Source organism: Ranitomeya variabilis, chromosome 3, assembly GCF_051348905.1.
Source record: "Ranitomeya variabilis isolate aRanVar5 chromosome 3, aRanVar5.hap1, whole genome shotgun sequence".
In the NCBI taxonomy this organism is placed as follows: Eukaryota; Metazoa; Chordata; class Amphibia; order Anura; family Dendrobatidae; genus Ranitomeya; species Ranitomeya variabilis.
In genome coordinates, this window is record NC_135234.1 from 409,317,113 (window position 1) to 409,342,819 (window position 25,707).

General features: G+C 47.3%; 1 protein-coding gene across 2 annotated transcripts in view; it reads right to left on the bottom strand.

Annotated features, from left to right (window-relative positions):
- Nucleotides 1–25,707, bottom strand: part of LOC143816176 (multidrug and toxin extrusion protein 1-like) — a 139,576-nt gene that overhangs the window by 101,056 nt on the left and 12,813 nt on the right. The window lies entirely within an intron of this gene.

Genomic DNA, 25,707 nt, shown 5'->3' on the forward strand with positions numbered 1-25,707 from the left:
GATACTTTGTGACATTTGTGCAGTAATGGCTTTCTTCTGGAGACTCGACCATGCAGCCCATTTTTCTTCAAGTGCCTCCTTATTTTGGATCTTGAAACAGCCACACTGCTAGTTTTCAGAGAGTCTAGTATCTCAGCTGATGTTATTTGTGGGTTTTTCTTTGCATCCCGAACAATTTTCCTGGCAGTTGTGGACAACATTTCTGATGGTCTACCTGACTGTGGTTTTGTTTTTACAGAGCCCCTGATTTTACATTTGTTAATCACAGTCTGAACGCTGCTGACTGGCATTATCAATTCCTTGAATATCTTTTTGTATCTCTTTCCTGTTTTATACAGTTCAACTAACATTTCCCGTAGATCCGTTGACAATTATTTTGCTTTCCCCATGATTCACAATCCAGAAATGTCAGTGGCTGGATGAAAGATGTAAGAGTCTGTCTGGATCCCAGAAACTCAGCTTTTATACACACACACACTGATTACAAGCAAACAGGTCACAGGTGAGAATGTTAACTTTAGTAGCCATTCAAACCCATTTTTGTCAACGTCTGTGCATGTTATCAGGCCAAAATCATCAAGGTATGTAAACTTTTGATCAGGGTCATTTGGATATTTTGGGTTGTCATTATGATTTAAAAAGAGAAAACACAGTAGTTTGACAATAAATGGCTTCACCCAACCACTTACCATGAGTGGAGAAAAAGTTTTGGTGTTATCATTCATATTCTCTGAAAAAATGCCAAGAAATCAAAAATTCTGCTGGGATATGTAAACTTTTGAACACAACTGTATGTATGTATGTATCACAATCTCCTATGAACACCAGCTACAGGCTGGCTTACACAGGAGAATCGTCATTGCGAGCAATGAGTTCTTCAGGAGTGCTCCAGCTGCTATGGCAACCCATCGGCACCCTCCAATCACATCATGGGCAAGCTGATGGGCTCGTGGAATGACGCGCTCCCCTGCTGGCGTGTGTTAAATGTCGCTGTAAGAAATTTACAGTGACATTTAATAGGTTAACAGCTGTAAGTTCCACTCCTTCCAAGGCTCTTAAAGGCATATGATGGCTGATTAAATCAGCCATCATCGGACTGGAAAGATGCAAGCTTAGTGTGCGAGCCCACATAAATGTACGTCATATGTCGTGAAGGGGTTAAATCCGTTATACATTTTTTACCTGTTAACGTGACAGTAAATAATGAGCATTGTGCTACTGTATCTGCTTTTTTATTCAGTAACAGTTGAACTGAATATATTTAGTTTTCAATTGTCTTGTTTATACACACACATTATAAAGCAGTATGAGCTGAGTAGATGGTGTGGGAATGTTACTCACTTGGGTGCATGGTGAGGTAACACAGGAACTCTTTCCATTTAAATGTCCATGCTGGTTTGTTGGTCCGTCTTAAACCATGCCACAAGCAAAGGAAAATAAACAGCCTTTCAGTGCAGGAAAACCAAAGTAAACAGTTCCTAACAAAGTCACTTGAGAGTCTGTCCAGGACACACAAGCTGGATAGCAACCAGCATACAAGCTAAATCTGGAGTCATCACACAGGAGGTTTTCTCACTAGTGATGAGCGAGTATACTTGTTGCTCGGGTTTTCCCGAGCACGCTCGGGTGACCTCCGAGTATTTGTTAGTGTTCGGAGATTTCGTTTTCATCATGGCAGCTGAATGATTTACAACTTCTAGCCAGCTTGATTACATGTGGTGATTCCCTAGCAACCAGGCAACCCCCACATGTACTCAGCCTGGCTAATAGCTGTAAATCATTCAGCTGCCATGATGAAAACAAAATCTCCGAACACTAACAAATACTTGGAGATCACCCGAGCGTGCTCGGGAAAACCCGAGCAACGAGTAAATTCGCTCATCACTATTTCTCACCTCCAGATACATCCATGTGTCAAACAGACTCCATTTTACCCTGTGAACCACACCCAAGGGTGGGATATGTGGGCAGCTAGACCCGCTTATCTCAGAGGCTACTCGTAAAACCGTGCCCAAATGCACCAAACAAGCCTCTTAGTACTATGTGCACTAGAGCATTATTAAAGACTAGATGGTGGCCCGATTCTAACGCTTCGCGTATTCTAGAAAATGTATGTATGAATATAGCAGCCACATAGTATATAGCACAGGCCACGTAGTATATAGGAGCCATGTAGTATATAGCAGACAAATACTAAATGGCCTGTGCTATATACTATGTGGCTGCTATGTACATACATACATAAATATTGTAGAATACCCACTGCGTTAATACAGGCCACGCAATATATAACAGTGGCCACGCAGTATATAACACAGCCCACGTACTATATAACACAGCCCACACAGTATATAACACAGGCGACATAGTATATAACACTGGCCACGTAATATATAGCACAGCCCACACAGTATATAGCAGCCACGCAGTATATAGCACAGCCCCCACAGTATATAACACTGGCCATGTAATATATAGCACAGCCCATGCAGTACATAGCAGCCACGCAGTATATAGCACAGCCCCTGCAGTATATAACACTCGCCACGTTATAGCACAGCCCACGCAGTACATAGCAGCCACGCAGTATATAGCACAGCCCCCTCAGTATATAACACTGGCCACGTAATATATAGCACAGCCCACGCAGTACATAGCAGCCACGCATATATAGCACAGCCCCCGCACTATATAACACTGGCCACGTAATATATAGCACAGCCCACGCAGTACATAGCAGCCACGCAGTATATAGCACAGCCCCCGCAGTATATAACACTGGCCATGTAATATATAGTACAGACCACACAGTACATAGCAGCCACGCATATATAGCACAGCCCCCGCAGTATATAACACTGGCCACGTAATATATAACAGCCCACGCAGTATATAGCAGCCACGCAGTATATAACATAGCAACATTAGTATATAGCACAGAGATGTACTATATAACAGAGCCCATGCAGTATGTAACACAGCCCACGTAGTATATAGCAATGTGGCCACTATATGCGTGGTTAAAAAAGACTTAAAATAAAAATAAACATATACTCACCTTCCGAAGGCCCCTTGAAGTCCTGGCCCTGTTTGCGGTGCACGCGGCAGTTTTCGGTTCCAGGGTTGGTATGAGCGCAGGACCTGTGATGACGTCGCTGTCCCATGACCGTGATGTCATGGAAGGTCCTTCTCGCATAGCATCCTTGGCACCGGAACCTGCCGCTTGCACTGCCGAGGACAGCCGTGACGTCGGAGGGTGAGAATAACCTTTTTTTTTATTATTCTTATTTGTAACATTAGATCTTTTTACTATTGATGCTGCATACGCAGCATCAATAGTAAAAATTTGGTCACACAGGGTTAATAGCTGCGTAACCGGAGTGCGTTACACCGCGCTCCGGTAACGTTGGCATTAACCCTGTGTGAGGGCTGAGTGGAGGGGAGTATGGAGCGGGCACTGACTGCGGGGAGGAAAGAGCGGCCATTTTGCCGCCGGACTGTGCCCGTCGCTGATTGGTCGTGGCAATGGTCGTGGGCGTTTTGCCACGACCAATCAGCGACTTGGATTCCATGACAGAGGCCGCGACCAATGAATATCCGTGACAGGCTGAAAGACAGACAGAAGGACAGACAGACAGACGGAATTGACCCTTAGACAATTATATAGTAGATTTACATCACAAGTGGTGAAAAAATCCAAACTTTGCTAGAAAAAAAAAGGCGCCATTTTGCGATACCCGTAGCGTCTCCATTTTTCATGATCTGGGGTCGGTTGAGGGCTTATTTTTTGCGTGCCGAGATGACGTTTTTAATGATACCATTTCGGTGCAGATACGTTCTTTTGATCGCCCGTTATTGCATTTTAATGCAATGTCGCGGCGACCAAAAAAACGTAATTCTGGCGTTTCAAATTTTTTTCTCGCTACGCTGTTTAGCGATCAGGTTAATGCTTTTTTTATTGATAGATCGGGCGATTCTGAACGCAGCAATGCCAAATATGAGTAGGTTTGATTTTTTTGTTATTGATTTATTTTGAATGGGGCGAAAGGGGGGTGATTTAAACTTTTATATATTTTTAAATTTTTTTTTACTTTTGCCATGCTTCAATAGCCTCCATGGGAGGCTAGAAGCTGGCACAACTCGATCACCTCTGCTACATAGCAGTGATCATCAGATCGCTGCTATGTAGCAGAAATGCAGGTGTGCTATGAGCGCCGACCACAGGGTGGCGCTCACAGCTATCCGGGATCAGTAACCATAGAGGTCTAAAGGACCTCTATGGTTACAATGGAGAAGCATTGCCGACCTCCGATCATGTGACGGGGGTCAGCGATGCGCTCATTTCCGGCCGCCCAGCCGGAAGTGTCGGTTAAATGCCGCTGTCAGCGTTTGACAGCGGCATTTAACTAGTTAATAGCGGCGGGTGAATCGCGATTTCACCCGCCGCTATTGCGGGCACATGTCAGCTGTTCAAAACAGCTGACATGTCCCGGCTTTGATATGGGCTCACCGCCGGAGCCCTGCATCAAAGAGTGGGATTTGACCTTGGCCGTACTATCCCGTCCGAGGTCAGAAAGGGGTTAATAAAGCTTTCCATTTTGGAGGACATATCATACAAAACAGATTGATAGAAAGGGGTTACAAAATGTCTAACATTAGCCAAGCCTTTACAGAACTCAATAAGAAAACACGCACCAATTTACTTCATAATAGAAGCAAGAGATCCCTCAATACTAATATTTGTGAAGTCAGTGCACCCATCACTTTCTCTAGTCCTTTCAGCAAACAATTTAATGACATAAAAAATAATTCTAAAATACTTACTAGTGATGAGCGAGTATACTCGTTGCTCGGGTTTTCCCGAGCACGCTCTGGTGGTCTCCGAGTATTTATGACTACTCGGAGATTTAGTTTTCCTTGCCGCAGCTGAATGATTTGCAGCTACTAGACAGCTTGATTACATGTGGGGATTCCCCAGCAACCCCCACATTTACTCAGGCTGGCTAGCAGCTGTGAATCATGCAGCTGTGTCAACAAAAACAAAATCTCCGAGCAGTTACAAATACTCGGGGACCACCCGAGCGTGCTCTGGAAAACCCGAGCAACGATTATACTCGCTCATCACTAATACTTACCTGTAGGAAAACAAGATGACACAATGTGACAAATATTGGACAATGGGGTTCAATGTGTAGCCAGAAGGGGCATGTCACTCGGTAATAAACTTTCTCCCAGCACATCCACAACGACGCGTTCTCCTTTCACTTGGCTATCAAGCAAAGGATTTTTCAAGTGAGCTGGAGATCGCTACAACGTTTCGATATTTGCTGACAATAAATGAATTGATGTTATGTATGTGACCACGGAGTAGGATAAAGGTTTTCTTTTTATTAACTGTGATTCTGATCACATAGTATACTGTATTGAATGTCTCATCTGTGACATGACATACATCGTGGGCACAATAAAATTTAAGAAAAAGATTGTTGAACATACTGCCAATATTAAAGACAGCAATAGCACCTACTCTGGTGCAGCTAAACATTTTTCTTTAATTCACCAGGGGATGTGCAGCGCCCCAGAGTCCTGGTCGTTGCAGTACTGATGCTCCGCCGCTAAGGGGGGTATTGGTATGTCTGATGGCACTGAAGGAGTTCACCTGACCAGGTATCACAGACACCAATACACTTCACAGTCTGGCCTCCAGGGGGAGCTAAGGGTGCTATGTGTTAGGCCACTCCTCACAATCTGGTAAAACTGGGGGTTAGATAGGAAGTTAGTTAGAAGCTGACTGGGTTGGAACCAGGCAACATCCTGTGGCAGAGGGTGTTGCAGGGGAAGATTCAGGGGGGTCCCTGTCAGGGGTGGGATCCTGACAGGGGCCTAGCGAACAGACAGAACGTTACGGGACTGCGCCTGCACTTCATTGCGGCGGTACCCCAAGAAAGGACAAGAAGCGAGGTTTATTGTGAAGAGTGAGAAACGAGATCAACGCAACAAGGAGAAAACACCAGTAGGAGTCGTGCTGTAAGACGAGGCAACATCCTACTGAGGCGCGTAGCCGGTGGCCGGAAACGCCGAGGAAGTATTGAGCTCCAGGCCTTACTTCAAACCTACGGCAGGACAGACAGTTATAGGCGGGCTGTCTCACTCAAAATCACCTAAGCAGACATAGGGGGCAACAGTTGGAGAGGGGCGACTCTAGGGTCCCGGAAGACCTCCAGGCCTACCCGTCATACGGGTGCGTCCTAGCCATATCATCTGGGGGACGAAGAAGAACATCAGAATCAGTTGTGAGGGAACTTCAGAAACAGACAACAGTTGTGAGGACTATCCCGTGGTGCTAAGCAGGGAAGGACTACAACCCACAAGCGCTAGAAGGTAGGCACAGATTTCTACCTGCAAAGGGGACTCTGGAGGTGCCATCGGACCAGCCGATCTCAGACAGCCCTGTTGACCGTACTCCAGATTGAGGATCCTGAAGCCTTCAGTAAAGAGGTAAAGAGACTGCAACCTGGTGTCCTCGTTATTCATCGCGACCTGCACCACACCACAACATCGTCACTCTCCACTTTCACTGGACGCCCCTCAGCAGGGTGACGGACTGGGTCTAGCCACCGTGACAACCCCAGAACCGAGACAGAAAGGCCCGGTACCGGGTACCCCTCGGCCCTGCGGCAGTGGGGGCGCTCCAACTTGGCGTCACGAACAGGATCCACTTAAGCCTGAAGAATCAGGTCATGTGTGCCTTGGAACTGTGATTTATTGTGCTTGGACTGTGACTTATTACAAGGACTGTGGATTGCCACTTGCCGCCAGAAGTTCCCGCCAAAACCGCCACCATTACAGCGCTAAGGAGAGCGCAGGAGGAGAAGAAGGGCGTGGAGTGGGCGTAGACAAGCTGAAGAGCGCGAAAGACGATGGCCGCCCAGTCTAAATATTATTGCACCGCGAGGACGTGTCCGTCAGCGGCTGAGATCTGCCTCCTGATCCTCAATGGTGGGCAGAGACAAAGGAAACGAAACCGCCCACGAAGGACAGAGCGGGAAAAAGACGAGGAAGAAGAAGTGAGCCACGTGGGAGATGCCATGGCCAGCCGCCCGGGATCGGAGCGTGGGGTCGGAGCAGAGGACTCCCCCAGCTACCCAGAGAGATACCGCGGCCAGGCATCACCTGTTGGCCCTGACTTCCTGCAGGCCGGAGTGGATGAGCTCCACGACCAACTCCTGTGGATGCAGCTGAGCACTGAGGCCGGGTGGAAGAAGACCCTCATCGGGAGCCTCACCAGACGCCTGTCGGCAGCCTCGTCTGGTCTGGAGCAGGAAAGAAGTTCCAGCGCTCCGAAGCTGGAAAGTAAGGCCCTGCCGGAAAGCGGGATGCTGCAAGCAGAGATGACAATGTCGCAGCACAAGGCCCCGCAACCAGCATTCCAGACCCCAGCGGAGACGGAGCAGACCGGCACCGGAGGGAAGGACGACCCTGCCCTGACGACTGACACTACTCCAGTGACTGCTAGTGCCACAGCTGCTGACTCCGTTCCAGTGACTGATCTTGCAGCAGCCACTACCTCTGCTGCAGCAAATGCCCATACTCAAGCTGCGCAGACCTCCATCGCTGCGCATGATTTAACCATACATGAAAGACGGATTAACGGCGTTTGTCCAGCGCTGGGTGTAACCCTGGACCTCACTTCTCCCAGGCCAAGAAGGGTTAAGTGCCAGGTGCAGCCCTGGAAGCCGTCCAACTAAACCTCGGAAACCTGAACCTGTAAATAGTTAACTGTTTGTTTTCCTGATGTTTTGCTGCTTTAAACCTGACTAGGGTTAACTCTTAATGGGATCCCTTAGTTTACCCGGGATCCCTATTTTTCCCTTTTTGGTTTTGTTTCCTGTTTATCACTGTTGAAAAGAACTGCTGGATCATGAACACTGCATGATTACAAACTTATTGTAAATAGTTTGCACCTTCTTAAAGGTGCTCCCTACTGGTTTTACAACAAAGAGAACTCTTTGCGAAGAAACTGCTCCTGGGAACAGCATTGGAGTTCCTGTTTACACGGACTGGCAGCGGAAGTAGCTGCACTACCTCATAGAGACTTGGTTCTCTCTTAAAGGGAACGTTCACCAATAGCACTTAAGGTGTAATGATGTCTTAAAAGAAGAAGTAATAATGCTTACATGTAAAAGTTATATGTAGTTAGCTAGTTGATTGAAAGAAATGTTTAATAACGTGTTAGAAAATGAGGACAGGAAGTGAGCCCGTACGGGGTTAGTCGGTGAGGCCTCCAAGGAGCCATACAGAGATGGCTCAGTGATCTTGAACTGAGAGAAGGTTGATACGTCCTATACTGTGTATAGTAGCAGAAAGGCAGTAGGCCCGGATGAGGAATGGGGCGGTCCGGCAACAGAGCGAGAGGCAGTAGGCCTGGGGCAGATAGACAGGCGGACCTGCGAATGTAAAGTTGGAAAATGAAGAAAAGTTGATTAGCCTTGTAGTGTTTTATAGTAAGCCTTTAGTGGATTCAGCTTATACGTCCTTAGAGGCAAAGTTAAGTTATTATTCAGAAGTTGCACTAAGTAGAATACCCGGTTGGGTAAGAGAAGTTATTTATAGTATGTTATTTAAAATATTTAACCATGTTTGTAACGTTCAAGTGTCCTCACCTCCCATAAAGGGAAGCTCTGTTCAAATTTACTTGTTATTGCATTTCAAAAATTGTATGTCTTTTTGCTGACATGTATTGTTGTTTTCTTCCCAGTCCAGGAGTACTGGATTTAACCGGGGGGGAGTGCAGCGCCCCAGAGTCCTGGTCGTTGCAGTACTGATACTCCTCCGCTAAGGGGGGTATTGGTACGTCTGATGGCACTGAAGGAGTTCACCTGACCAGGTATCACAGACACCAATACACTTCACAGTCTGGCCTCCAGGGGGAGCTAAGAGTGCTATGTATTAGGCCACTCCTCACAATCTGGTAAAACTGGGGGTTAGATAGGAAGTTAGTTAGAAGCTGACTGGGTTGGAACCAGGCAACATCCTGTGGCAGAGGGTGTTGCAGGGGAAGATTCAGGGGGGTCCCTGTCAGGGGTGGGATCCTGACAGAGGCCTAGCGAACAGACAGAACGTTACGGGACCGCGCCTGCACTTCATTGCGGCGGTACCCCAAGAAAGGACAAGAAGCGAGGTTTATTGTGAAGAGTGAGAAACGAGATCAACGCAACAAGGAGAAAACACCAGTAGGAGTCGTGCTGTAAGACGAGGCAACATCCTACTGAGGCGCGTAGCCGGTGGCCGGAAACGCCGAGGAAGTATTGAGCTCCAGGCCTTACTTCAAACCTACGGCAGGACAGTCCGTTATAGGCGGGCTGACTCACCCAAAATCACCTAAGCAGACATAGGGGGCAACAGTTGGAGAGGGGCGACTCTAGGGTCCCGGAAGACCTCCAGGCCTGCCCGTCATACGGGTGCGTCCTAGCCATATCATCTGGGGGACGAAGAAGAACATCAGAATCAGTTGTGAGGGAACTTCAGAAACAGACACAACAGTTGTGAGGACTATCCCGTGGTGCTAAGCAGGGAAGGACTACAACACACAAGCGCTAGAAGGTAGGCACAGATTTCTACCTGCAAAGGGGACTCTGGAGGTGCCATCGGACCGGCCGGTCTCAGACAGCCCTGTTGACCGTACTCCAGATTGAGGATCCTGAAGCCTTCAGTAAAGAGGTAAAGAGACTGCAACCCTGTGTCCTCGTTATTCATCGCGACCTGCACCACACCACAACATCGTCACTCTCCACTTTCACTGGACGCCCCTCAGCAGGGTCATGGACCGGGTCTAGCCACCGTGACAACCCCAGAACCGAGACAGAGAGGCCCGGTACCGGGTACCCCTCGGCCCTGCGGCAGTGGGGGCGCTCCAGATGTATCCAGTTTCTCCTTCTTCGGCGTTGAGAAGGTTACTAATTCAATTTGTGGAGGCAACTGGTAAAAGAAACTTCCTTTACGTGAAGCATATTGAATTCTCCACTTGGGTACTAAGTATCCAAGAGGTATGAACTATGAAAATGACCTCTATTATATATATTACATACACCTGTTGATGACATTGCTGGATGAATATAAAATATATATTATGGACAGTCCATTTTCTGTGCAATCATGGTATATTCACATTATCTTACATACATTTCAACTTTATAAAGAAAAAAGGGAAAAAGATAAAAAGAAAAGAAAGGGGAAAGAAAAAGGAAAGGAAAACAAAATACCGGTATATATTTTTTTATGTTTTTTTTGTTATTTTTGCAGCCAGACACTTGCAAATACCCCTGATACTACACCACGTCTGCATTTACTAATTAATTTGTTTCCACCCACTTTCTACTTGTGATTTGTATATATATATATATATATTATTATTATTATTATTTATTTATTGTTATAGCGCCATTTATTCCATGGCGCTTTACAAGTGAGGAGGGGTATACATAATAAAAACAAGTACAATAATCTTGAACAATACAAGTCATAACTGGTACAGTAGGAGAGAGGACCCTGCCCACGAAGGCTCACAATCTACAAGGGATGGGTGAGAATACAGTAGGTGAGGGTAGAGCTGGTCATGCAGCGGTTTGGTCGATCGGTGGTTACTGCAGGTTGTAGGCTTGTCGGAAGAGGTGAGTCTTCAGATTCTTTTTGAAGGTTTCGATGGTGGGCGAGAGTCTGATGTGTTGTGGTAGAGGGTTCCAGAGTAGGGGTGATACACGAGAGAAATCTTGTATACGATTGTGGGAAGAGGAGATAAGAGGGGAGTAGAGAAGGAGATCTTGTGAGGATCGGAGGTTGCGTGTAGGAAAGTATCGGGAGATGAGGTCACAGATGTAAGGAGGAGACAGGTTGTGGATGGCTTTGTACGTCATGGTTAGGGTTTTGTACTGGAGTCTCTGGGCAATGGGGAGCCAGTGAAGGGATTGACAGAGGGGAGAGGCCGGAGAATAGCGGGGGGACAGGTGGATTAGTCGGGCAGCAGAGTTTAGAATAGATTGGAGGGGTGCGAGAGTGTTTGAGGGGAGGCCACAGAGCAGGAGGTTGCAGTAGTCAAGGCGAGAGATGATGAGGGCATGGACTAGGGTTTTTGCAGATTCTTGGTTGAGGAATGAACGGATTTGTGCAATATTTTTGAATTGAAGTCGGCAGGAAGTGGAAAGGGCTTGGATATGTGGTTTGAAGGAGAGATCAGCATCAAGGATAACCCCGAGGCAGCGAGCTTGTGGGACTGGGGAGAGTGGGCAGCCATTTACTGTAATGGATAGGTTCGTTGGGGGGGTCACGTGAGATGGGGGAAAGATGATTAATTCTGTTTTGTCCATGTTAAGTTTCAGAAATTTAGCGGAGAAGAAGGATGAAATAGTGGACAGACATTGAGGGATTCTGGTTAGTAGGGAGGTGATATCTGGTCCAGAGATGTAGATCTGTGTGTCATCAGCATAGAGGTGATACTGAAAGCCATGAGATTCTATGAGCTGTCCCAGGCCAAAGGTGTATATATATACTTCTGCTTTTCTTTTAACGTGTGACCTATGACTAAGGGCACTGAAGTGCCAGAAACGAGTTAGGTTGTTTTTATCCAATTGTTATGCTTTGAGAATTGAATAAAGTTTATTTTATGATTACCTGGACAGCTGTGCTGAGCGCACTCCTCCCTCCTCTCCATGCTTCTAGTCAAATTTGCAGTCGATGCAAAACTAGGAGGGATAGCTAACACTAGAGAAGACAGAGAAAGGATTCAGAAGGATCTAAATACGTTTCAATAATGGGCAGCGACTATTCGGAATCATAGAATTATAAAATCATAGAATGGTAGAGTTGGAAGGGACCTCCTGGGTCATCTGGTCCAACCCCCTGCTCAAAGCAGGATTCACTAAATCATCCCAGACAGATGTCTGTCCAGCCTCTGTTTGAAGACTTCCATGGAAGGAGAACTCACCACCTCTCGTGGCAGCCTGTCCCACTCATTGATCACCGTGTCAAAAAGTTTTTTCTAATATCTAATCTGTGTCTCCTCCCATTCAGTTTCATCCCATTGCTTCTAGTCTTTCCTTGTGTAAATGAGAATAAAAGATGATCCTTCTACAATGTGACAGCCCTTGAGATATTTTTAGACAGCTATTAAGTCTCCTCTCATTCTTCTTTTTTGCAAACTAAACATTTCCAAATCCTGTAACTGTTCCTCATAGGACATGGTTTGCAGACCGGTTACTATTCTGGTAGCTCTTCTCTGAACTTACTCCAGTTTGCTAATGTCTTTTTTAAAATGTGGTGCCCAAAACTGGACACAGAATTCCAGATGAGGTCTGACCAAAAAGGAGTAGAGGGCAGTAATGACTTTGTGTGATCTAGACTGTATGCTTCTGTTAATACATCCCAGAATTGCATTTGCCTTTTTTGCTGCTGCATCACACTGTGGACTCATTTTCATATTAGAATGGTATTTAACAGGGAGACATGCAAGATTCTACTTCTGGGCAAGAAAAACGAAAATTACATCTATAGAATGGGAGGAATATAGTTAAGCAACAGCACGTGTGAAAAAGATTTGGCTATAATAATAGATCATAGACCGCAAATAAGTCAGCAGTGTGATGCAGCAGCAAAAAGGCAAACAGTTCTAGGGTGTATTAAGAGAAGCATAAAGTCTAGATCACGTGAAGAAATTATCCCCCTCTACTCTTCCTTGGTCAGGCCACATCTGGAATACTGTGTCCAGTTCTGGGCACCACATTTTAAAAAAGACATTGAAAAACTGGAGCAAGTTCAGAGACGAACTACCAGGATGGTGAGCGGACTGCAAAGTATGTCCTACGAGGAACGATTAAAGGATCTGGGAATGTTTAGCTTGCAAAAAAAAGGCTAAGGGTACCGTCACACAGTGCCATTTTCATCGCTACGACGGCACAATCCGTGACGTCGCAGTGTCGTATGATTATCACTCCAGCGTCGTAGACTGCGGTCACACTTTGCAATCACGGCGCTGGAGCGATGCCGAAGTCCCCGGGTAACCAGGGTAAACATCGGGTTACTAAGCGCAGGGCCGCGCTTAGTAACCCGATGTTTACCCTGGTTACCAGCGTAAACGTAAAAAAAACAAACAGTACATACTCACATTCCGGTGTCTGTCCCCCGGCGTTCTGCTTCTCTGCACTGTGTAAGCACCATAGCCGGAAAGCAGAGCGGTGACGTCACCGCTGTGCTCGCTTTCCGGCCGCAGGCGCTCACAGTGCAGAGAAGCTGAGACGCCGGAGGACAGACACCGGAATGTAAGTATGTACTGTTTGTTTTTTTTACGTTTACGCTGGTAACCAGGGTAAACATCGGGTTACTAAGCGCGGCCCTGCGCTTAGTTACCCGATGTTTACCCTGGTTACAAGCGAACACATCGCTGGATCGGTGTCACACACAACGATCCAGCGATGTCAGCGGGTGATCAAGTGACGAAAGAAAGTTCCAAACGATCTGCTACGACGTACGATTCTCAGCGTGATGTCTGATCGCAGTAGCGTGTCAGACACAACGATATCGTAATGATATCGCTAGAACGTCACGAATCGTGCCGTCGTAGCGATGAAAATGGCACTGTGTGACGGTACCCTAAGAGGAGACTTAATAGCTGTATACAAACATCTCAAAGGTTGTCACAGTGTAGAAGGATAATCCTTATTCTCATTGGCACATGGAAACATGAGAAGCAAACTATGGTTGGAATGGACACGATTACCCTGGACTTCCATTCCAACTCTAACATTCTATCATTCTATGATTCAGTTAGCGCACAGGATACTACTCCCTGTATATCTCCTGAGAAAGGACTGCTCCCAAACGGACTTCTGAGGCGTCTGTCTGGAGTACAAATTCCTTCTTAATCTCGGGGGCAACCAGGCTTACACAGAGCCACTTTCAGTTCTTTAAAGACCATCTCCACCTCCGCAGTCCATTTGGCTATAGCCGATTTTGACCCCTTAAAGAGATTAGTCAGGGGAGTGACCAATATGGCAAAGTAAGGGATGAATCTCCTGTAGTACCCCACGAGTCCCAGTAAGGCTCTAACTTGCTTCTTTGTGAGTGATCTCGGCCAGTTTTGGATTTTGTTCACTATACTGATCTGGGGTTTGATCTCGCCTCTACCTACTACTAGGGTTGAGCAACCTTTACTTTTATAGGATCGGGTCGGGTTTCACGAAACCCGACTTTTTCAAAAGTCGGGTCGAGTGAAATCGGCCGATCCTATAAAAAAGTCGGGGTCGGCCGAAACTCGAAACCCAATGCAGTGCATTGGGTTTCCAATGGTTCCCAGGGTCTGAAGGAGCGGAAACTCTCCTTCAGGCCCTGGGATCCATATTTAAGTGTAAAATAAAGAATTAAAATAAAAAATATCGCTATACTTACACTCTGACGGGCCCTGGTACTAACTGGGAACCTTCCTTCCTTAGAATCAGCCTTCCAAGACCTTGCGGTGACGTCGCGGTGATGTCGCGGCTTGTGATTGGTCGCGCGGCCCCCATGTGACCGCTCGCGCGACCAATCACAAGCCGCGACGTCACCGTGACGTCACCGAAGGCCCTGGAAGGGCTGATTCTTAGGAAGGAAGGCTGCCGGAAAGAAGCCGAGGGTGAGTATATTCCTATTAGGTATATACTCACCCTCGGACACGCCCTGCTTCTTTCCGGCAGCCTTCCTTCCTAAGAATCAGCCCTTCCAGGACCTTCGGTGACGTCACCGAAGGTCCTGGAAGGGCTGATTCTTAGGAAGGAAGGCTGCCGGAACGAAGCCGAGGGTGAGTATATTCCTCACCCTCGGACACGCCCTGCTTCTTTCCGACAGCCTTCCTTCCTAAGAATTAGCCCTTCCAGGGCCTTCGGTGACGTCACGGTGACGTCGCGGCTTGTGATTGGTCGCGCGAGCGGTCACATGGGGGCCGCGCGACCAATCACAAGCCGCGACGTCACCGCGACGTCACCGCAAGGTCTTGGAAGGCTGATTCTAAGGAAGGAAGGTTCCCGGTTAGTACCAGGGCCCGTCAGAGGGTAAGTATAGCGATATTTTTTATTTTAATTCTTTATTTTACACTTAAATCTGAATTCCGATACCAATTCCCGATATCTTAAACATATCGGGAATCGGTATCGGAATTCCGATTCCAGATTCGGAAGATCGCCGACCTCATGGCCGACCCCACACAGGGGTCGGGTCGGGTTTCATGAAACCCGACTTTGCCAAAAGTCGGCGACTTCTGAAAATTGCCGACCCGTTTCACTCAACCCTACCTACTACATATCCTAGGTATTTGGTCTCTTTCCCTATGGCACATTTTTCTGATTTATCGAAAACCCGACTTTCCTAAGAGCATTAAACTCCGCCTGGAATTTTTCCCAAATGACTTCCCCAATCTGGGCTGAAGATTACAATATTGTTCAGGTATGTCACAGCATAGTTCTTATGGGATGAGAGGATCTGGTCCATGGCCATCTGGAAGGTGGCCAGTCTCCCTGCAGTCAAAACAGCATCTGGACGTATTTGAAGTATCCATCGGGCACAGAAAAAACCCTCTTCTCCTTTGCTTTTTGTGACATGAGGAATGGCCAATAACCCTTTGTTAAATCCAAGGTGGTTATATACCTTGCTGGCACAAGTCTCTCGATCAGCTCATCGACACACAGCATCGGATACATGTCAAACTTGGAGACTTCATTCAGCTTCCTACAATAATTACAGAACCCTCATTAGCCATCAGGTTTTGGAACCAGGACAGTTGGGCTAGAATACTCACTCTTGAATTCTTCAATAATTCCGAGATTCAACATACGCCTTACTCCTTTGGAGATCAGCTCTCGCCGGGACTCAGGAATTTGATAAGGCTTCAAGTTCACTCACACATGGGGTTCTGGCAGAACCTCATGTTTTATTACCTTTGTATACCCCGTCAAATCTGAGAATAGGTCCCTGTTCTGCTGCAGCAACTCCCAACACTGCTATTTTTAGGTCTTCGACAGTGTCTCCACTATTGCGACTCCTTCAACATCCACTTTTTGCTTGCCCAGCAAACACGGAGTTTCAACGGGTTCCCAGTCTTGCCACAGCTTAATAAGATTGATGTGGTACACTTGGTATGGTTTTCATCTTGCTGGCTGATAAACCTTGAAGTTAACTTCACCAAGTTTCTCCATCATCTCATGGGGGCCTTGATATTTGGCCAAGAACTTACTCTCCACTATGGGAATAAGTACGAGGACTCGAGCCACAGGGCTGAACTGCCTCACCCTGGCTTACCGGTTATAGATCCTAGCTTGAGCATCTTGTGTCTGGAAGGAGATGACCATCAACATTGCAATTCTCTCCTGCATTTGGGTGACGTACTTGATGCTACGGTGGGCGCGACTGCGGCTTCCCAGGCTTCCTTCATTATATCAAGGAGACCCCACGGATGTTGGTTATACAGAGGGCAAACGAAGAGAATCTGGTAGAGGCTTGTGGAACCTCCTGGATAGAAAACAACAGATATGATAGGAGACAGTCCCAGTCTCGACCGTCCTTTTCTATGACCTTCTTCAGCATACTCTTCAGTGTTTCATTGAACCTTTCCACAAGGCTGTTTGTCTGGGGATGGTATATGGACGTCTTCAGTTGTGTAATTTGCAGGACCTTACACAGTTTCCTCATCACCTTACTCATACAGGGTGTTTCTTGATCAGTCAGGATCTCCGTTGGTAATTCTGTCTGGGAAAAAACGTGTACCAACTTGCGGGCTATACTTTTCGCAGAGGAGTTTCTCATGGGAACTTCTTCAGGGTACTGCATAAAAGTCAAGGATGACCAATATCTCTTGATGCCCAAAAGCAGACTTAACCAGGGGACATGGCAATTTGCTCAAATGGCACTTCTATAATAGGTAATGGATCGAGAGAACTTTGAAGGTAAAAGAAGGGGGCAGTTGTCTGGCAGGTGGGACAGGACCTGCAAAGCTTTAAGATTTCCTGGTGAGGTTTTGGCCAATAGAATCTCTGCATAACCCATTCTTGAGTTTTATCTACGTCCAGATGGCCATCCGAGACATATGAATAAGCCATGTCCAACACCCCCTGCCTATAGAGTCCTTGTACCAACAATTCCTCCACTATTTCGTCTCTGACCTTAGTAACCCTGTACAATAAATCCAATTCAACAGAAAATGAGGAAACCTGGTGTCATCCTCCGGCTCCTGTGCTATACCGTTTATGACTGTTATATTGTTGAACGCCTCCTTTAGAGTTGGGTCTCTATATTCGGCACACCAAAAATTTTCGCCGGTCAACCCTAACTCAGGAATGTTAGTGTCATGATCCGGGTTGGAGTTTGCCATGTTTCTCCTGCTCCGGCCTGGTCATGGTGGGGTTAACTATTCCTGCCTCTCTTTGACTTGGGAGTGGCTATTTCTTGGTGCTCTTGCTGGCAGCTTGTGTCAGTGATAGTTTTGGGCTTGCTGGGACTGCTACCTGTGAAACCCCTGTGTTCCTTTTGCCTCTGACCTCCCTTACCTGTACCTGACCTGTCTCCTGTACCCGACCTAGTTTGACTCTGGTGTGCATCCCCTCCGTTTGTGAATCGGCTAAAACTCTGACTTTGTCTCCTGTTTCCCGTCTTTGTTACCATACGTCTGTCTGGCTTTTTGACCTTTTGGCTTACTCTGACTCCGTTCTCTGTCTCACGTCCCTGGTACCTTTGCTCCTGGCTGGTTCGGACCCTCGGCTTGTATTTTGACCACGAGTTCTGTTTTCCCCTTTATACTATACGCTTACCGACTGTTACAGACTTGGCTTGTTTTGACCACTCTCTCGCCACCTGGTGGCGCAGTGCAGTGTGCACTGGGCTGCGGTGTGGCAAGTGTGACCTCTTTTTCTGTCACCCACTCTTCTTCGTGGAGTCTGCACATACCTGCATTGCTGCAGCGTGACATTTAGCCTCAGGAGACACTATCTCCTCATCCCCCACAAGGACACAGAAGGGAAACTCATCAGCCTCTGGGTGTGGTAACACTTTTTTAGGGGCGACCCTTCTCTTACCTAAGCAACCGAGACCTGTTCCCTCCCCCACAAATGACAAAACAAACAAAAAGTCTCTGACTATGATAATGGGGTACAATAAGTCCTGGATCATGCCTGCCTCGTGGGACTCAGTGCCTCGAGCCATTTCAATGTCTATTCTGGCCACTGGATAGCCTTTAGAATCCCCGTGACTGCAGTGGACACCAACCTTCTTCCCAGGGATCAGATGGAGAGGAAGTGTGGCCCTCAGGAGGTTGCTTGTAAAACCTGGCCCAGATGCACCAAACAAGCCTCTTAGTACTCTGTGCACTAGAGCAATACTCTAGGATTACATTACAGATGACAACCGCCTTTGTAATACATCCCTCCCATCAACTGTGTGTCCATTAGCCACCTTACTATGGATATACAGGATAGGGCCTTATTCACTAAGATTGGCTTCATACATGCCAGTCTTAATGAAGGAACATTTTGGCGTAGGATGTGCCGCAGGGGCGTAGCTAGAGCTTTTGCCGCCCGGGGCTGTTCCCGAGTTTGGCGCCCCCCCCCCCCCCCCCCCAGAATGTATGCGATTTTCACACTTAGTCATGTACCGACGAGCTCCTCTCCCTTAAGCTCCCAATGTTAAGTGAAAAACTGAGAGAAGCAGAAGAGAAGCTCGTTGTTACAGGACCACGAGTATGAAAATCGCATATGAGTGACGTGTCCATGTGTCGACGACTGGAACCTGCAGAGCTGAATCCTGACATCGCAGCTTCTGAATTCTCACAACTAATGCACTGCACACTTTTAGGATTCTCCCTGGCCGGTGGACGGTCATGTCAGCACAAGCATGCGATTTGTATACTTCTGACCACATTCCGACTAGACGTGCCTGGCCTCGCTCAGTTCATTATCATAGAGTGAGGCCACACATGTCTAGTCAGCATGTGACCGCATGTATGTAAATCGCCAGCACGAGAGAATCCTGACAGTGTGCAGGGCACACTGTGAGAAGTCAGAAGTCTGCAGTCACAAAGAATGACTGCAGACTCATTACAAACCTGGACATCCCCTTTAATGCTCCTAACATAAATAAAAACATGAGAGTTAGTTAGTATCACAAATAACATTTACATCCAGGTACCTTATAGATGACGTCGCCTCTGGAGTTGTTCTCCTTCATTTCTTCATATTGTCCAGACCCCATGATGAGTTTTCTGATCCACAGCCGTCTCTGCAGACTTCCATCTTCTCCGTTCTTTTGCAGAAAATCTCCACATGATGCCCTTAAAGATACAAGTGTCATTATAATGCTCCTGAATAAAAAATTGCCCCTCACTATATTGTCTGCATAAAATATGACCCCCACACTGTCCGTCTTATGGTACTTGCTCTTCACACTGACCTCTCCTTTCTATACCGGACCCCTCTTCACACTGACCTCTCACACTGTGTCCCCCCTATAGGGCCCAGTATTTATACTGTACTCTCTCATCACACTCCCCCTCCTTTGTATACTATCCCCTCCTGGCTGTGCCCTTACACTGTCCCCCATGCTACGCATGCACACATCCCAACACCCTCACTCCCCGTACTCTGTCCACATACGTTTTTCACATCGCTACTCATACTGTGTCTGCATACATCCCCCCGTTTGACCCCAAGCTGTCTGCACCCATCCCCCATACTGTTTCCTCATATATGCCCCCCATCTCCCCCTTTGCTCTTCATTTTGTGTCCTCAGATCTCCCCCACACATTAAATCCCCCATCTCCACTCACATTAAATATCCCCAATCCAATAATATATCCCACTATCCCCACTCACATTAAATCCCCCCCACTCACAGTAAATCCCCCCCACAATATATGCCCCCCATCCCCACTCACATTAAATCCCCCCCACAATATATGCCCCCATCCCCACTCACAGTAAATCCCCCCCACAATATATGCCCCCCATCCCCGCACATTAAATCCCCCCCACAATATATGCCCCCCATCCCCGCACATTAAATCCCCCCCACAATATATCCCCCCCATCCCCGCACATTAAATCCCCCCCACAATATATGCCCCCCATCCCCACTCACAGTAAATCCCCCCCACAATATATGCCCCCCATCCCCTCACATTAAATCCCCCCCACAATATATGCCCCCATCCCCTCACATTAAATCCCCCCCCACAATATATGCCCCCCATCCCCTCACATTAAATCCCCCCCACAATATATGCCCCCCATCCCCACTCACAGTAAATCCCCCCCACAATATATGCCCCCCATCCCCTCACATTAAATCCCCCCCACAATATATGCCCCCCATCCCCTCACATTAAATCCCCCCCACAATATATGCCCCCATCCCCACTCACAGTAAATCCCCCCCACAATATATGCCCCCCATCCCCGCACATTAAATCCCCCCCACAATATATCCCCCCCATCCCCGCACATTAAATCCCCCCCACAATATATCCCCCCCATCCCCGCACATTAAATCCCCCCCACAATATATCCCCCCCATCCCCACTCACAGTAAATCCCCCCCACAATATATGCCCCCCATCCCCTCACATTAAATCCCCCCCACAATATATGCCCCCCATCCCCTCACATTAAATCCCCCCCACAATAAATGCCCCCATTCCCACTCACAGTAAATCCCCCCCACAATATATGCCCCCCATCCCCTCACATTAAATCCCCCCCACAATATATGCCCCCCTTCCCCACACAGTAAATTCCCCCCCTGCACTTTCGGTGTCTTCAGCTCCACTGGAGCACTTACCACCGCTCTGCATCTCCTGCTCTGCCTCGGAGTCTGCTCTGCCGCGCAGGTGAGTGACGTCAGCAGCGTGATCACATGACCTGATCACACTGCTGGCGTCGCTCTGACCCGGCAGTCAGAGCTTCAATTGTACTCGCATCTCAGATACGAGTACAATTGAACACTGGGAGCCGGCGCGCCGCAGCTTCTCTGTGCCGGCTGTCAGCTTGACAGTCGGCACAGAGAACAGCTGACTCCCAGTGCGGGGGGGTGACAGAATGCAGCCGCCGGGGGAGACACTGCGGACCGCCGCTTTAGGCGGCCCGACTGCGCCCCCCTGCCGGCTGCTCCCCCCTAGATACGCCACTGACTCACCCCCGCATTGTGCCGCCCCCCCGCATTGTGCCGCCCGGGGCGGACCGCCCCCCCGCACCCCCCTTCCTACGCCACTGATGTGCCGAATACATGAATTAGGCACATTTCAGTACTGTGTGCCTCCTTGCACCTAACCAGAAAAGCTACTCCACACTGGAGTAATATTTCTGGTGTAAGAAACACCGTCACTTTTGGTGAAGTTCACAGGCCAGCATAACCATGCTCTGTCCACTTCACAGCTCTGCCCATTTTGGCGAAGCTGCTACAATCTGGCTTGAAAACACCAAACTCACAAAATGTTTGCAGAACCCAAATTGTGCTAAAAATGTTGTGACTTTTCTAAAATGTTTTACGAACATTTTTTGGTGTAAACATTTTGATGTATTAACGCATTGTGTTGTGTAAAAAGATTAGCAAAATTTGCATTTTACTAATTTCAATCTCTTGTCATTTTAGGCTTAGGAGTCCAGTGGGTGGGCTAACTCAAAAATTGACGGCTCTCCGAGTAAGAGTATGATTACAAACATAGCTGTCAGTCAATGAATAGCAACAACCACTCAACTCTTAAGCCTAGAATGGGCAGAAATTTAATTGCAATGAGAATGCAGTTGTCATGGAGGGCTGAACTAATATGCTAATCTTAATTTTGCTCAATATTATTATTAATTTATACTACTTTGCATCACTTAATAATGAGAATTAGTATGTTCACTAACTGCTATAGGAATCAGTGACCTGTCAGCAGTCTATATTTTGAATATATAATCAGAGCACCACATACATGAACCTCGCCTTAGGGCACGAGAATCTCATTAGCACAGAACTGAAAATAAAGATTAAGAAACAACATTAAGAAGATAAAGAAACAACCACAAGATGGATTTCATCAACCAACGCATCATTTTATTCAGTATATCGTCGCCGACGTGACACTGTGTGTAGGTTACTATGCACAATCCTGCTGACAGTTTCCCTTTAACATCACACACAGTACAATCATCAGAGGTGACACCTCAATCACTCGTTTCCCCCCGCGTAAAAAATGTCCAAACGCCCAACTGACTATGGGGAACCACAGATGGGCCACTCTGCATAGCTGTTCACACATTCTATTCCATGGGCATAAGAGGTATGCTCTGAAGAATCACAGAATCCAGAGGAGGAAAGCATCTGCACTGATGCCCAAAGGGCCGGACAAAGTAGGATCCGAGCAGAATTCAGACCCTCATCACCAGACGTTAACCACCAAGGGTAGAGGTGATCCTGATGAGACTCAGATACCAGAAATGCATGCGGACTGTACTGTAGTATCAGGACATCAGGAGGAGGAGGTTGACTCTCAGGGTGAGGAGTGTGAGAACAGAGAGGATGGCGATGAGGTTGTAGATCCTACTTGGTGTGAATCTAGAGGTATGCAGCTGGGTAGCTCAGCAGAGGATGTGGAGGAGGAGGAAGATGAGGAGGTTACATTGCGGCTTCCCACACAGACACAAAATGATGCAACCATGACATGCACTGCATCTTCAGCCTACAACTCTGGCTGTGGCCAGCACCGGTAGCTAGCGTGCAGTTTGCAGTGGTGCCAAGGGTTGCCTAGCCTGCGCCTTTTATTGAGAAAGGATGACCCAACACATTTTCTGTCAAATTTGTTTAAAAAAAATTGCAATAATTTTATAACTGCTTGCGTGAACTGGCACATGTTTTATCAACATGCCTCAGTGTGGGAATCTCACTGCGCTAAAATGCGGACTAGCAGGCCTTGCCAACCATTGGCCGTCCCATCAACCCCATCAGCTGCTTCTTCCTCCTCCGTCACCATGTCAAGTCTTCTCACACAAGTCTCTGGCAGCAGAAACTACACTTGTTTACCCCACCAGTCGGGGTGAGTGAGAGCACGTTAGCTGTTATGGAAGTAGACATGACTGCTGCTTTTGTATCACCTACCACAACACATCTTTCTCAATCCACCATAACATCTCCACCTGCCCCTCACTCACAGTCCAGCAGTTTGTCCTGTTCTCCGTACTCCACCCTCTCTCAGCACAGCAGCCAGCCATCGGTCCCGCAGTTGTGGTCACGTAAAATAATAATAATTATTATTTTATTTATATAGCGCCAACATATTCTGCAGCGCTTTACAATTATAGAGGGGATTTGTACAGACAATAGACATGTTTATTTCTACATATGCCAAAGCTAAAAGCTTGAACTCCACCATCTCCAGTATGTTGGCCATGGAAATGCTGCCTTTCCACCTGGTGGATACAGACAGTTTTAGAAAGTTGATGGCCATCACAGTCCCTCAGTACCAGTTGCCCAGTTGCCATTATTTCTCAAAGAAAGCTGTGCCTGCGCTACACCAGCATGTCAAAAGACATCCTCACCTGTTTCCTGAAAAAAATCTATGTCTGCCAGACTGAGTTTCACCACAGACACCTCGTACTGCACAGCCATGGCTCACCACAATCAGGCAGTGTTTAAATTAATATGCATTGTGGATCACAGTCACACAGCTCAACAGCTGTGGACACTTATCCAGGGCGAGTTAGAGCAATGGCTGTCTCCACTGAACCTGGAGCCAGGGAAGGCCGTGTGAGATAGCGGTGCAAACCTGGTGGCGGCCCTACGCCAAGACAATCTCACAAACATATATTGCATGTCCCACGTCCTCAACCTAGTGGTACAGCAATTTCTAAGCCACTATCCTGGCCTGCATGCAGAAAGCACGGTTGTTGTGAGCTCACTTCCAACTATCGCACCCAGCATGTCATCGATTTGCATCGCTACAGAAGTCTTTCGGCCTACCGGTTAACTGTTGGACTTGTGATGTTCCGACACGGTGGAATTCCACTCTGTACATGTTGCAGCAACGAGCCCTGGTGCAGTATGTACTTTTGCATAACGTGGACGGACATGGTGCAAATCACGCTTGCTGAGTGGGCATAGATGAAGGACCTCTGCACAGTTTTGAAATGGCTACTAAGATGGTTACTGCTGACGATGCCATAATCAGCAGCACTATTCTGGTCATCTACATGCTGGAGCACACTTTGAATAATCTGCGTGAGGAGGTGGTGGTTCTAGAGGAAGAGGTGGAAGCAGAGGAGGATGTGGAAGGGATAACAATATCTCAAATTTCCAGACTGCCATTGCACATTGCCATGATGCCCATATTCTTAGGGTTAGAAATAGTACTGACTACTGGGTTGCCACTCTCTTAGATCCATGGTGCAAGAATAAATTTAGTCAGATGCTTCCCCCCCCCGGAAGGGAATGTGCACATGCTGAAGTATCGAAACATGTTTGTAGACAATCTTAAGAGTGGCCAAGACACCAGTGAGGCACACACAGTGTGCATCGCAGTTCTATACATCCATCCCCGGGAGTGTCGAGGTGTCATCTCAAAAACAGCAGCAGCATAAGTGGCATAAGCAATTTCTGTGAGTCGTTGCACACACTTTTTTAGACCAATCCGTGCACCAGCAGAACAGAATACAAGTCTCACACGTTGTGAACGATTGGAGAGGATGGTGCAGGAATATCTGGAGTTCAACATCAATGCCATCAGATGGGGTTTGGACCCTTTTGCATTTTGGTCTTTAAAAATGGAAGAGTAGCCTGAACTCGCCTGTCACGCTTTGGAGGTTTCATCATGCCCTGCAGCCAACGTTCTCTCAGAATGTATCTTCAGCGCTGCTGGTAGTGTACTGATGGATAAGTGCATCCAGCACTTCCCTGAAAGTGTAGACCGCCTAACTTTCATCAAAATGAACAAGTCATGGATCTCCAATTACTTTTGCACCCCAATCTCAGACAGGGCAGGCTAGACGATGGTGTCGTTTTAAGGGTATGTGCACACGTCAGGATTTCTTGGAGAAATTTCCTGAAGAAAACCGGAAATTTTCTGCAAGAAATCCACATTTTTTTTTGCGTTTTTTTCCCGTTTTTTTCGCGGGTATTTATAGCATTTTGCAAGCGAAATTAGCTTGCAGAATGCTAAAGTTTTCCAAGCGATCTGTAGCATTGCTTGGAAAACTGACTGACAGGTTGGTCACACTTGTCAAACATAGTGTTTGACAAGTGTGACCAACTTTTTACTATAGATGCTGCCTATGCAGCATCAATAGTAAAAGATAGAATGTTTAAAAATAATAAAAAAAATAAAAAAATGGTTATACTCACCTGCAGACAGCCGATCTCCTCAGCGTCGTCCGTTCCTACAGATGGTGTGTGTGTGCAGGACCTTCGATGACGTTGCGGTCACGTGAGCGGTCACATGAGCGGTCACGCGACCAATCACAAGACCACGACGTCATTGCAGGTCCTTCACACACACCATCTATAGGAACGGAAGCGGCAGCGTGCACCGATGAGAGGCGGGAAGACTCCGGGGCCATCAGAGGGTGAGTATATGACTATTTTTTATTTTAATTCTTTTTTTTACCAATTATATGGTGCCCAGTCCGTAGAGGAGAGTCTCCTCTCCTCCACCCTGGGTACCAACCGCACATG